The 13,904-nt window shown below is 39.1% G+C and overlaps 1 protein-coding gene across 1 annotated transcript in view; it reads right to left on the bottom strand.

Annotated features, from left to right (window-relative positions):
• ZMAT1 (zinc finger matrin-type 1) overlaps nt 1-13,904 on the bottom strand; it is a 156,149-nt gene that overhangs the window by 111,551 nt on the left and 30,694 nt on the right. The window lies entirely within an intron of this gene.

The raw sequence follows: 13,904 nt of genomic DNA, 5'->3' as shown, positions 1-13,904 counted from the left end.
AGACACAAATGGTTTGAAAGTAAAAGATTCTTAAAAGATATGTCTTGCAAACAGTGACTACAAGAGTATTGGAATGAATTCATTAATATTAGAAAAAATAGACTTTAAAATAAGAAATATCATTAGGATATTAGTAAATATTTCATAATGATAAAAGGGCCGATATCTCAGGAACATAAAACAATTATAAATGTATGTGTACTAAAAGCTGAGCCCCAAAATACGTGAAACAAAAACTGACAATTGAAAGAAGGAATAGTTGGAAACTTCAAAACTCTATCGTAATTGGTAGAGCAACTAGATAGAAAATTAACAAGGATATAGAAGACTTGAACAGAATTATCAACAAGTATTACAGGTGTGCATGTGCCTGTATATATAAAATGCTTCACTCCACATAGGCAGAATACACAATCTTTTCAAATGGAGATGGAACATTCTCTAAGGTCGACAATACACTAAGCAGTAAGACAAGTCTCAATAACTTTAAAATGATGAAAATCATGCCATATATTTTCTCTAACCACAAGAGAATTAATTAAGTATCAAGAGAGAAACAAATTTTTGAAATCCCAAAACATTCAGAAATTAACACACTTCTTAGTAACACATGGGTGAAAGCAAAAAAGGAAGTTAGAAAATATTTTGAAATGAATGCTCAATCATAGCATATCAAAGTTTTGGAATACAACTAAGCCAATGCTCCGAGATAAATTTATACCTTCAAACACCTATATCAGAAAAGAAGAGTCTCAAACCAATAACCTAAACTTCCATCTTAAAAAACTATATACAAGAAGAGCAAACTAAGCCCAATGCAGCACAAAAAAGAATAGAGCAGAAATCAATGAAATGGACATTAGAAAAAGAATAGAAAAAAATCAATAAAATCAAAAGTTGGTATTTTGAAAATGTATGCCAAAGTGCCAAACTATTAGCTAGACTGACCATGGAAAAAATGGCAAAAGTAAGTAATGAAAGGGGCACATCACTACCAACTCCACAGAAAGTAAAACGATTTTAAAGGAATACTGTGAACAACTTTATGCCAACAAATTTGATAACCTAGGTGAAATGGACAAATTCCTAGAAAAGACATAAATTATTAAAACTAGCTCAATAAGAAATAGATCTGTATAGACCAAAAACAGGTAGTGAAAATTAATTAGTAATTACAAATACTCCAACAAAAGAAAGTCCAGGCCTAGATGGCTTCACCAGAGAACTCCACCAATATTTAAAGAAAAAAAAATCCTTAACAAACTGTTTTGGAAAATGATAGCAGTATTATCTTGATATAAAAGCTGAACCAAGGTGGCGAAAGAAAATTAATCTACAAACTAATATCCCACATGAACAAAGACATTAAATTTCTTAATAAAATATTAGCAAATTGAATCCAGCAACATATCCCAGGAAGGCAAGATTTGCTTAACATCTAAAAATTAATTGATATAATACATTTTATTAATACAATAAAAGAAGAAACACATGATCATCTCAACAGATGCAGAAAAAGCATTTGACAACAACCAACAACCTTACATGGTAAAAAAAATTCTCAGAAAACTAGGAATAGAGGTGAACTTCCCAAACATGATTTAAAAAAAGGCATTTGTTGTAGGTGCAACCTGGTGGAGAGTTTCTTGACATTGCTTCCTTACCTTAGGGCCTACCATACTCCAGCATGGCTCCATCTTGATTTAACTAATTACATCTGCAATGACCCTATTTCCAAACAAGTTCACATTCTGAGGTATGTTGTCATTAGGGTTTCAACATATCATTTTGGGGTACACAATTCAACCCTTAACAATCCCCTTGGACACTCAGGTACTTTGGCCTCAATACTCTAGTTTTCCCTTTAAAAATCTCTATTATAACGCAAGCTTTCCAAATGTTCCAAACTGTGCTAACACCTCCAGTTACATTTTGTCAGATCCACTCCCTACGCATTAAAATGCTTCTGTTCCAAGGTCAAAGGACTCAGGGAAGCCCAGGACTCATCCCCTGCATTTTCACTAATCCCTACCTTCAGTAAGTTGGCAATGAGATTAATTAAGAGGCAAAAGAAAGGGGCATTATGGGCCCACCTGATAAGCCACTGAAGCTCTGCAAAAATAATCCAAAGTGATAGAGCTAACTATCTATGAGGGAACATGTGCAGATAACATAATTGAAATCCAGAAACAGTCCATCACATCCCAGGGGAAATCCTGTGTAGAGATTCTACTGAACACAGTTAAATAAATCAGGTAGTGTGGAGAGCAGTAAAATGTACATTTAAATGTGTCAAGCCCATGTGTCTACAACAGCACAGTTGCCCAAGCATAAGGGAGGGATGTTTTGTCAACAAATGCAGCTCTGTTTAGGGAGGTGGTTGGTCAGAGCTTAATTCTGCAGAAATGATCAAATGGGAAGCAAAGCCATGAAGGGGCAGAGGGAGCAGAGGGAAATGTAGTTGTCAGCACACTCTCATAGACACACACACACACACACACACACGCACACACACACACACACACACACACACACACACTCACACTCACATACTCATCAGGCTCTCTTATAACAATGCTAGAATTTGCCCAGGATAGTTTGCTGAGGTTAAAGAGGACAAGTTCAGCCCTCCAGTGCAAATAGTTACCTGAAAGTGGCTTGAATTTTAGCCTTTACCAGTGTACAGACAGTGAAAACATGCCATCCACATAAAGCTGATAACAGGTAATATCAGAAACATTCTGAATTCCAAATAACATGAAGTTGTGAGAATTGATTATGCCACATCAAGGTAAGGATTAAAAGTGAGTTATAATGGAAACAAATGATGAGAGATGATTAACTGTCTATTAGATTAGCAATGATTCATAGTATCACCAACATGCGAAAAATAAGCACTGTAATACCTAATTGTAAAGGATATAAATTAGTAATAGAATTTTGAATGTAACGTGTTTTTTTCATCTTTTATTAGTTATCTATTTTATACATATTAGTGTATATATGTCAATCCCAATCTCCCAATTCATCCCACCAATGCCCCCCTGTAACGTGTTAATATAAAAGTTTTCAAATTGTATAGTTTTGGAAGAAAAACTTCAGGAACTTACAAAGAAATGCGTATAAAGATATCTGCATATGTATGAGCAAGAGTGTAAAGTATACTATTGTCAGAATAGAAAATATGCTAAGGGAAATAAACTTTCATCACTAGGATACAGATGAAATAAATTTTGGAGCATCCATATGATGAAATGCCTGGTCAATGTAAAAAAAAACCTGAAATTATGTTGTAAAATAACTTAAAATATTATGATATAAAAATATTTGCATGGAAAGATGGTCATAATAAGTGCAAACATGGCTCACAAAGATCATTAATGGAATCGTAAACTTCAACCATCTGGGGAAGGCAAAAATCCCATCCACCGCAACTATCAGTTCGAAAGTAAAGTTGTACTGCATAATATCAGGATGTTATTTAAGAGTGCTCTTAAAAGAACACATGGTGTGTGGCTAACAGGGTCTTGGTGCCCTGCTGGGTGTCAGACCTATGCCTCTGAGGTGGGAGAGCCTAGTTCAGGACACTGGTCCACCAGAGACCTCCCAGCTTCACATAATATCAAACGGCAAAAGGTCTCCCAGAGATCTCCATCTCAACACTAAGACCCAGCTCCACTCAATGACCAGCAAGCTACAGTGCTGGACACGCTATGCCAAACAAATAGTAAGACAGGAACACAACCACATCCATTAGCAGAGAGGCTGCCTAAAATCATAATAAGGTCACAGACACCCCAAAACACACCACCGGGCGTGGGCCCACCCACCAGAAAGGCAAGATCCAGACTCATCCACCAGAACACTGGCACTAGTCCCCTCCACCAGGAAGCCTACACAACCCACTGAACCAACATAAGTCACTGGGGGCAGACACCAAGAACAATGCAAACTATGAACCTGGAGCCTGTAAAAAGGAGACCCCAAACACAGTAAGTTAACCACAATGAAAGAACAGAGAAACACACAGCAGATGAAGGAGCAAAGCAAAAACCCACCAGACCTGAAAAATAAAGAGGAAATAGGCAGTCTACCTGAAAAGGCACTCAGAATAATGATAGTAAAGAAGATCTAAAATCCTGGAAATAGAATGAAGAAAATACAAGAAATGTTGAACAAGGACCTAAAGAACTAAAGAGTAAAGAAACAGAGATGAACAATACAATAAATGAAATTTTAAAATTTCTAGAAGGGACCAATACCAGAAAAACCGAGGCAGAAGAACAGATAAGTGACCTGGAGGATAAAATAGTGGAAATAACTACTGCAGAGCACAATAAAGAATAAAGAATGAAAAGAACTGAGGACAGTCTCAGAGACCTCTGGGACAACATTAAACCCACCAACATTCGAATTATAGGAGTCCCAGAAGAAGAAGAGAAGAAGAAAGGGACTGAGAAAATATTTGAAGAGATTATAGTTGAAAACTTCCCTAATATGGGAAAGGAAATAGTTAATCAAGTCCAGGAGCACAGAGAGTCCCATACAGTATAAATCCAAGGAGAAACACACCAAGACACATCTTAATCAAACTGTCATAAATTAAACACAAAGAACAAAAATTAAAAGCAGCAAGGGAAAAAACAAGTAACATATAAGGGAATCCCCATAAGGTTAACAGCTGATCTTTCAGCAGAAACTCTGCAAGCCAGAAGTGGGTGGCAGGACATATTTAAAGTGATGAAAGAGAAAAACCTACAAACAAGATTACTCTACCCAGCAAGGATCTCATTCAGATTTGACGGAGAAATTAAAAGCTTTACAGAGAAGCAAATGCTACGAGAATTCAGCACCACCAAACCACAAATGCTAAAGGAACTTCTCTAGGCAGGAAACACAAGAGAAGGAAACGACTTACAATAATAAACCCAAAACAATTAAGAAAATGGTAAGAGGAACATACATATTGATAATTACCTTAAATGTAAATAGATTAAATGCTCCAACCAAAAGACATAGACTGGCTGAATGGATACAAAAACAAGACCCGTATATATGCTGTCTACAAGAGACCCACTTCAGACCTAGGGACACATACAGACTGAAAGTGAGGGGATGGAAAAAGATATTCCATGCAAATGGAAATCAAAAGAAAGCTGGAGTAGCAATTCTCATATCAGAAAAAAATAGACTATAAAACAAAGAGAATTACAAGAGACAAAGAAAGACAGTACATAATGATCAAGGGATCAATCCCAGAAGAAGATATAACAATTGTAAATATTTATGCATCCAATATAGGAGCACCTCAATACATAAGGCAAATACTAACAGCCATAAAAGGGGAAATTAACAGTAACACAATCATAGTAGGGGACTTTAACACCCTACTTTCAACAATGGACAGATCATCCTAAATGAAAATAAATAATGAAACACAAGCTTTAAATGATATATTAAACAAGATGGACTTCATTGATATTTATAGGACATGCCATCCAAAAACAACAGAATACACATTCTTGTCAAGTGCTCATGGAACATTCTTCAGGATAGATCATATCCTGGATCACAAATCAAGCCTTGGTAAATTTAAGAAAATTGAAATCATATCAAGTATCTTTTCCGACCAGAATGCTATGAGACTAGATATCAATTACACGAAAAAATCTGTAAGAAATACAAACACATGGAGGCTAAACAACACACTACTTAATAACCAAGAGATCACTGAAGAAATCAAAGAGGAAATCAAAAAATACCTAGAAACAAATGACAATAAAAACACAACGACCCAAAACCTATGGGATGCAGCAAAAGCACTTCTAAGAGGGTAGTTTATAGCTATACAAGCCTACCTTAAGAAACAAGAACCATCTCAAATAAACACCCTAACCTTACACATAAAGCAATTAGAGAAAGAAGAACATAAAAAGCCCAAAGTTAGCAGAAGGAAAGAAATCATAAGGTTAGTTCAGAAATAAATGAAAAAGAAATGAAAGAAATGCTAGCAAAGATCAATAAAACTAAAAGCTGGTTCTTTGATAAGATAAAGAAAATTGATAAACCATTAGCCAGACTTATCAAGAAAAAAAGAGAGAAGACTCAAATCAATAGAAGTAGAAATGAAAAAGGAGAAGTAACAACTGACATTGCAGAAATACAAAGGATCATGAGAGATTACTACAAGCAACTATATGCCAATAAAATGGACAACCTGGGAGAAATGGAAAAATTCTTAGAAATGCACAGCCTTCTGAGACTGAACCAGGAAGAAATAGAAAATATGAACAGACCAATCACAAGCACTGAAAATGAAACTGTGATTAAATATCTTCCAACAAACAAAAGCCCAGGAACAGATGGCTTCACAGGCGAATTCTGTCATTTAGAGAAGAGCTAACACCTATCCTTCTCAAACTCTTCCAAAATACAGCATAGGGAGGAACACTTCCAAACTCATTCTACGAGGCCACCATCACTCTGATACCAAAACCAGACAAAGATGTCACAGGAAAGAAAACAACAGGCCAATATCACTGATGAACATAGATGCAAAAATCTTCAAAAAATACTAGCAAACAGAATTCAACAGCACATTAAAAGGATCATACACTATGATCAAGTTCCTGGTTCAACCCAGGAATGCAAGGATTCTTCAATATATGCAAATCAATCAACATGATACACCGTATTAACAAATTGAAGGAGGAAAACCATATGATCATCTCAAGAGATGCTGAGAAAGCTTTTGAGAAAATTCAGCACACATTTATGATAAATACCCTACAGAAAGTAGGAATAGAGGGAACTTTCCTCAACATAATAAAGGCCATATATGACAAACACACAGTCAACATCGTCCTCAATGGTGAAAAACTGAAACCATTTCCACTAAGATCAGGAATAAGACAAGGTTGCCCACTCTCACAGCTATTAATCAACATAGCTTTGGAAGTTTTAGCCACAGCAATCAGAGAAGAAAAAGAAATAAAAGGAATCCAAGTTGGAAAAGAAGAAGTAAAGCTATCACTGTTTGCATATGACATGATACTATACATAGAGAATCCTAAAGATGCTACCAGAAAACGATGAGAGCTAATCAATGAATTTGGTAACATACTAGGATAGAAAATTAATGCACAGAAATCTCTTGCATTCCTATACACTAATGATGAAAAATCTGAAAATGAAATTAAGAAAACACTCCCAGTTACCATTGCAACAAAAAGAATAAAATATCTAGGAATAAACCTACCTAAGGAGACAAAAGACCTGTATGCAGAAAATTATAACACACTGATGAAAGAAATTAAAGATGACACAAATAGATGGAGACATACACCATGTTCTTGGATTGGAAGAATCAACATTGTGAAAATGAGGCTACTACCTAAAGCAATCTACAGATTCAATGCAATCCCTATCAAAGTACCACTGGCATTTTTCACAGAACTAGAACAAAAAATTTCACAATTTGTATGGAAACCCAAAAGACCCCAAATAGCCAAAGCAATCTTGAGACAGAAAAATGGAGCTGGAGGAATCAGGCTCCCTGAGTGCAGACTATATTACAAAGCTACAGTAATCAAGACAGTATGGTACTGGCACAAAAACAGAAATATAGATCAAAGGAACAGGATAGAAAGCCCAGAGATAAACCCACGCACATATGGTCACCTTATCTTTGATAAAGGTGTCCAGAATATGCAGTGGAGAAAAGACAGCCTCTTCAATAAGTGGTGCTGGGAAAACTGGATAGCTACATGTCAAAGAATGAAATTAGAATGCTCCCTAACACCATACACAAAAATAAACTCAAAATGGATTAAAGACCTAAATGTAAGGCCAGACACCATTAAACTCTTAGAGGAAAACATAGGCAGAACACTGTATGACATAAATCACGGCAAGATCCTTTTTGACCCACCTCCTAGAGAAATGGGAATAAAAACAAAAATAAACAAATGGGACCTAATGAAACTTAAAAGCTTTTGCACAGCAAAGGAAACCATAAACACGATGAAAAGACAACTCTCAGAATGGGAGAAAATATTTGCAAATGAATCATCAGACAAAGGATTAATCTCCAAAATATATAAACAGCTCATGCAGCTCAATATTTAAAAGACAAACAACCCAATCCAAAAATGGGCAGAAGACCTAAATAGACATTTCTCCATAGAAGACATACAGATGACCAAGAAGCACATGAAAAGCTGCTCAACATCACTAATCATTAGAGAAATGCAAATCAAAACTACAATGAGGTATCACCTCACACCAGTTAGAATGGGCATCATCATAAAATCTACAAACAACCAATGCCGGAGAGAGTGTCGAGAAAAGGGACCCCCCCCCCTTGCACTGTTGGTGGGAATGTAAGTTGATACAGCCACTATGGAGAACAGTATGAAGTTTCCTTAAAGAACTAAAAATAGAATTACCATATGACCCAGCAATCACACTACTGGGCATATACCCAGAGAAAACCATAATTCAAAAATAGTCATGTCCCACAATGTTCACTACAGCTCTATTTACTATAGCCAGGACATGGAAGCAACTTAAGTTTCCATCGACAGATGAATGGATAAAGAAGATGTGGCACATGTATACAATGGAATATTACTCAGCCATAAAAAGAAACGAAATTGAATTATTTGTTGTGAGTTGGATGGACCTAGAGTCTATCTTACTCTGACTCTAGTAAGTCAGAAAGAGAACAACAAATGCCGTATGGTAACACATATATATGGAACGTGAAAATAAAAATGGAATAAAGATGCAGACGTAGAGAATGGACTTGAGGACACGGGGAGGGGGAAGGGTAAGCTGGGATGAATTGCGAGAGTGATATGGAGATATATACACTATCAAATGTAAAATAGATAGCTAGTGGGAAGCAGCCACATAACACAGGGAGATGAGCTCGGTGCTTTATGTCCACCTAGAGGGGTGGGATAGGGGGAGTGTGGGAGGGAGATGCAAGAGGGAGGGGCTATGGGGATATATGTATACGTATACCTGATTCACTGTGTTATACAGCAGAAACTAACACAACATTGTAAAGCAATTATACTCCAATAAAGATGTTGAAAGAAAAAGATCATTAATGACATGGATGCTTTGTTGCTTATATACAGGTCTCTAGCTATTTGGCCTTAGGTCTCAAAGGATAAAAATAAAAATCTTTTTGTTCTCACATAGAGCTTTCTCTTCAGCATGGTAAGAGGCTGAATTTTCTGTCTGGTGCCTGTCAGTATCCTTGTACACTAGCAATGCCTCCCTTTCCCCCCAGACTTTCAGAAATTTGTCCGGTGAGTTTTGGCCACCCTTCCCTCCCACCTTCCAGTTCCGGAAAGCTCAAGCTGCAGTTCAGGTTTGTGTCACGAGGTGGCACCAACGTACCGCTACCGTCAAACTTCTCTACAAAGACATTTATTCAAGGAGCAAAAGAATACAGTACTCTCCCTTAAACGCCAGCCTTTGAACCTATGCACTGAATAATTCTAATATTGTCTGAAAAAAAACTCATCGTAAAAGAAGACTGTAAAGATGTATATTCCAGGGACTGCACACGATGAAACACCAGGTGGCAATAGCTCCTTGGCAGTGGGCGGCAGGCGCGTGGAAGGCACCGCAGGCAGAGGTGACTGAGAGAGGATGGGGCATAGGAGCGATGTCTGGGTAGCTGTGTCCAGGGTCATGGACAAGAGATGCCCGATAGGGGGTGGGGGAAGGTCTGGGAAGCCTGTACAGGGGTGGGGTAATGGAGAGTGAAATGCCGTGTTCTCTGGGAGGGACCTTCTGCAGCCTATACACTTCAGCCTACACTGACGGAAGAGATACATCAATGAACGCGATGTAGATTTGTGGTCAAAAGCAGGTGGAACTGTTTTAATATAGATATGAATTTTCCAAAAAGAATTGGTATCATAGTAAACAAATCATATATCGTTTGTTACTTTTGGAAAAGGTACTTCTTTACCTTAAAACAGAAAAAAAAGGGGGGAGGGGATAGATGCCATCTGGTGGCCAGACCCAGGATTGCAATCTCTGAGAGTATCAGGCCAGGGGACTGGTCAGCAAAAGGAACGAAGGGATAGAGGTTGTGATCTTGTCTTAGTGATTGCAGCCAGTATTTTCTGGAAACTTGCGCTTACTGTGAGCAATCCCTCTGTGTCCATCATTTTCTGAGATCTCTAAACCTGAGATAGGGTGTCCAGCCCTGCCCCGAACTAAAGAGAAAGCTGCACTTGTAAGCATGTGTTTGGGGTGATAGAGCTAGAGGAGACCTAGAAACACACACACACACAGTCAATTCCATTTTAAAATCTACTTCATTTCCCCAGGAAACTGAATACAATGAATGCTTTTCCAAAGTAATAAATACATGTTCACATTACCTTTGTCAGTCTGTTCACAGTACTTTGTTTTCAATTTTTTATGAAAATGCTTTTTTCCTGAATACATTCCAAACAATACATGAAAGTACATTTTCTCACCTCTCTTACAGGCCTGACTCCCGCCCCTTGACCCAAAAGGATCTGTTGTCATAGAACAGTGCCTCCCCTCCAGACGTGTCCCTGTAGGTGAGGGTACATGATCATAGACAACTGCACACACACAGGTGTCTCTTCCTAAAGAGGAATCACATTATTCATCTTTTGCATCTTGTCTTTTCCACTTAATATTCTTCTTAGGATTTATATTTTCATCTCATTAATTGTAGTTGTGATGGTTAATTTTATGTGTTAACTCAGCTGGCTATGGGATGCCCAGATTAAACATGATTCTGGTTGTGTTTGAGGGTGTTTCTGGATGAGATTAGTATTTGAACTGGTGGACTCAGTAGACTGTCCTCCCCGCTGTGGGTGGGACTCATCCAATCTGTTCAAAGCCTGAATTGAACAAAAGGCAGAGGGAGGAGGAACTCCCCCACTTCTGCTTCCTGCTGCACTGCCTGACATCTCATCTCACCTTCTCTGGCCCTCACTCCGGGATTTAAGCCATCAGCTTCCGGGGTTCTCAGGCCTTTGGACTCAGACTGAACTACGCCACCAGCTTTCCTGGTCTCCAGCTTGCAAAGGACAGACTGTGGGACCTCTCAGCCTCCATAACTGCACAAGCCAATTCCTTTTGATGAATCTCCTTTTATATATAAATACATATCCTGCTGTTTCCATTTCTCTGTAGAACCCTGAATAACACACTAGTGGTTTAGGCATATTTTAACATGTTTACTATTCATATATATATATTTATTTGAGTTCTTTGTTGAAATTAGTTGCCAATCATTTGTTAATGAGTGTGCTTCACAAATCATGGATATTAACCCACTATGAGGCGTAGTTTACAAATGTTTTCTCCCCTCTTTTAACATAACTCTTTTTTTTTAATTTAGAAAGTTTTCAATTTCAATAATTAGACTTAAAAACAATGCAAGTATTATTAAAAAAGGAAAGAAAATGTGAGGAGCATGTACCACCAGCCTCCAGGCAGGTTAGAGCATTCAGAGTCCTGGAGGCATCAAGAGGAAATGCAAAAAAACTTTAAAGTATTTCCACAGTTGGCTGTTGACCTGGAGAAAACAAAGGTGTCTTCCTGATTTACATAAACTCCCCTAAAGTCAGTACCCTGGTATGATGTTGGCCAAAATGATGGGTAACTTGAATAGCTGTTAGGATTAAAGAAGACAAAATATAAAGCACAATTTCTTAAAGCACTTCCTTACATATCACTTTCCTTCCCTCCAGATCACCTGTCTCAAGGGCAACACCTGAGCCTCTGTCTGAGCCCTACTCCCCACTTCAGGAATCAGCCAATGGATGTGGCCCAGACACCCAGGTCTCTTGGAATAAGGGGCAGAATTTCATCTCTTCTGTAATCTTCCTCACTCTGAGGGGCTGGTGAGTGAATACCCGCGGGGCCACAATAGCAGGGAGTGTGACTGACCATTTTTCCAGCCCTGGAAGCCCATTGTCTAAAAGGGAGGCCGCTCTGTGTCCTCTATGGAGGGTGAGGGATAGAACCTCATCCCATCCTGCCACTTACTGGAGAGCTGACCTAGGCTCTGTCAGCCTGAGCTTGGGCATCTGTGATGTGGGACTCACGATACCTATGTCATAGAGCTGTCCTGAGGGGTGAATGACAAATACTGCCCAGAGTATATGGCACGTGGTGGGACTTCAAAGGCTTTTTAAAAGTCGAGACTCAGTAGCAGGGGCTGGCTGAGACTTAGGGCTAAGGCAGGCATTATGGAAAGGTGTTTTTCATTGTTTCTCCTAATGAGAATACACATATCTTTATGATGGAAGCAAATCTCTCTCTGGTGTGCGTTGAGTTCAAAGTTTAAAAGACAGAAGGATCTCTAGTTTCCTGGGAGACTCAGAAGCTCCTAAGAGCTGCCCAACATCGTGCCTCTGCGCCGACCCTAATCCAGTTCCCCACACTGGGAAGGCAGGCTTGCCTTTGACTCACCTGGTGGGCTCAGTGAGAGATGGCACCAGGGCAGCAAGCCGTAGTGTTTGCCTAACTGCTGCTCCTGGACTGCTACGCATGTTAATACGTTTATAGGAAAATTCTAGACCTGTCTCCCATTCAACAGTGTAGGGGTCCTCAGATCACGCGTCATCCAGTGACGTCACACCACAATTTCAACCATCCACTGCCTCACTGAGAGGCAAAATTCCACAAATTACTTCCATTTCTTTGACACACAAGTATCCATCTTACCGTTCACTAATAACTGAATATATATTGTTAAATCCCATACTGTTCCATTGGAGGCATCTCATTAACTCTATATTGGAAATAGGAGGGTAAGAGGGGAAATGAATTATGGGCAAATTCAAAGGTTAAATCTGAGATGACATGGCTCCTTCACATTAACTTTTTTTTTTAAATTAAGACTACATTTTTTAGACAGTTGTACAATCACAGCAAAATTGACTGGGAGGTACAGAGATTTCCCATATACCCCCCGTTCCCATACATGCATAGCCTCCCTCATTAACATCCCCCATCAGAGTGGTACATTTGTTACAATTGATGAAACTACGTGGACACATCATAATCACGCAAAGTCCACAGTTTACCTTAGGGTTCATTCTTGGTGTTGTACATTCTATAGGTTTGGACAAATGTATAATGACATGTACCTGTCATTATGATACCACACAGAGTAGTTTCATTGCCCTAAAAATGCTCTGTGCTCTGCTTATTCATCCTCTTCCTTTCTCCTTGAAAATCCTAGCAATCACTGATAATTTTACTGTTTCATAGTTTGCCGTTTCCAGAATGTCATATAGTTGGAATCATACAATATGTAGCTTTTACTTTTTTTTTTTTTTTTTGGCGGTACGCAGGCCTCTTACTGTTGTGGCCTCACCCGTTGTGGAGCACAGGCTCCGGACACGCAGGCTCAGCGGCCACGGCTCACGGGCCTAGCCGCTCCGCGGCATGTGGGATCTTCCCGGACCGGGGCACGAACCCGTGTCCCTTGCATCGGCAGGCGGACTCTCAACCACTGCACCACCCAGGAAGCCCTTAAGTTATTTTTAAAATAAATTTATTTATTTATTTGTATTTATTTTTGCCTGTGTTGGGTCTTCGTTGCTGTGCGTGGGCTTTCTCTAGTTGTGACGAGTGGGGGCTACTCTATGTTGCAGTGGGCAGGCTTCTCATTGCAGTGGCTTCTCTTGTGGCAGAGTATGTGCTCTAGGCATGTGGACTTCAGTAATTGTGGCACATGGGCTCAGTAGTTGTGGCTCATGGGCTCCAGAGCACAGGCTCAGTAGTTGTGGTGCACGGGCCTATTTGCTCCGCAGCATGTGGGATCTTCCCAGACCAAAGCTCGAAACTGTGTCCCCTGCATTGGCAGGCAGATTCTTAACCACTGT

Source organism: Tursiops truncatus, chromosome X (genome assembly GCF_011762595.2).
Source record: "Tursiops truncatus isolate mTurTru1 chromosome X, mTurTru1.mat.Y, whole genome shotgun sequence".
Lineage (NCBI taxonomy): Eukaryota > Metazoa > Chordata > Mammalia > Artiodactyla > Delphinidae > Tursiops > Tursiops truncatus.
The sequence above is the reverse complement of the archived record's forward strand: the minus strand, read 5'-3'. Positions and strand labels throughout refer to the sequence as shown.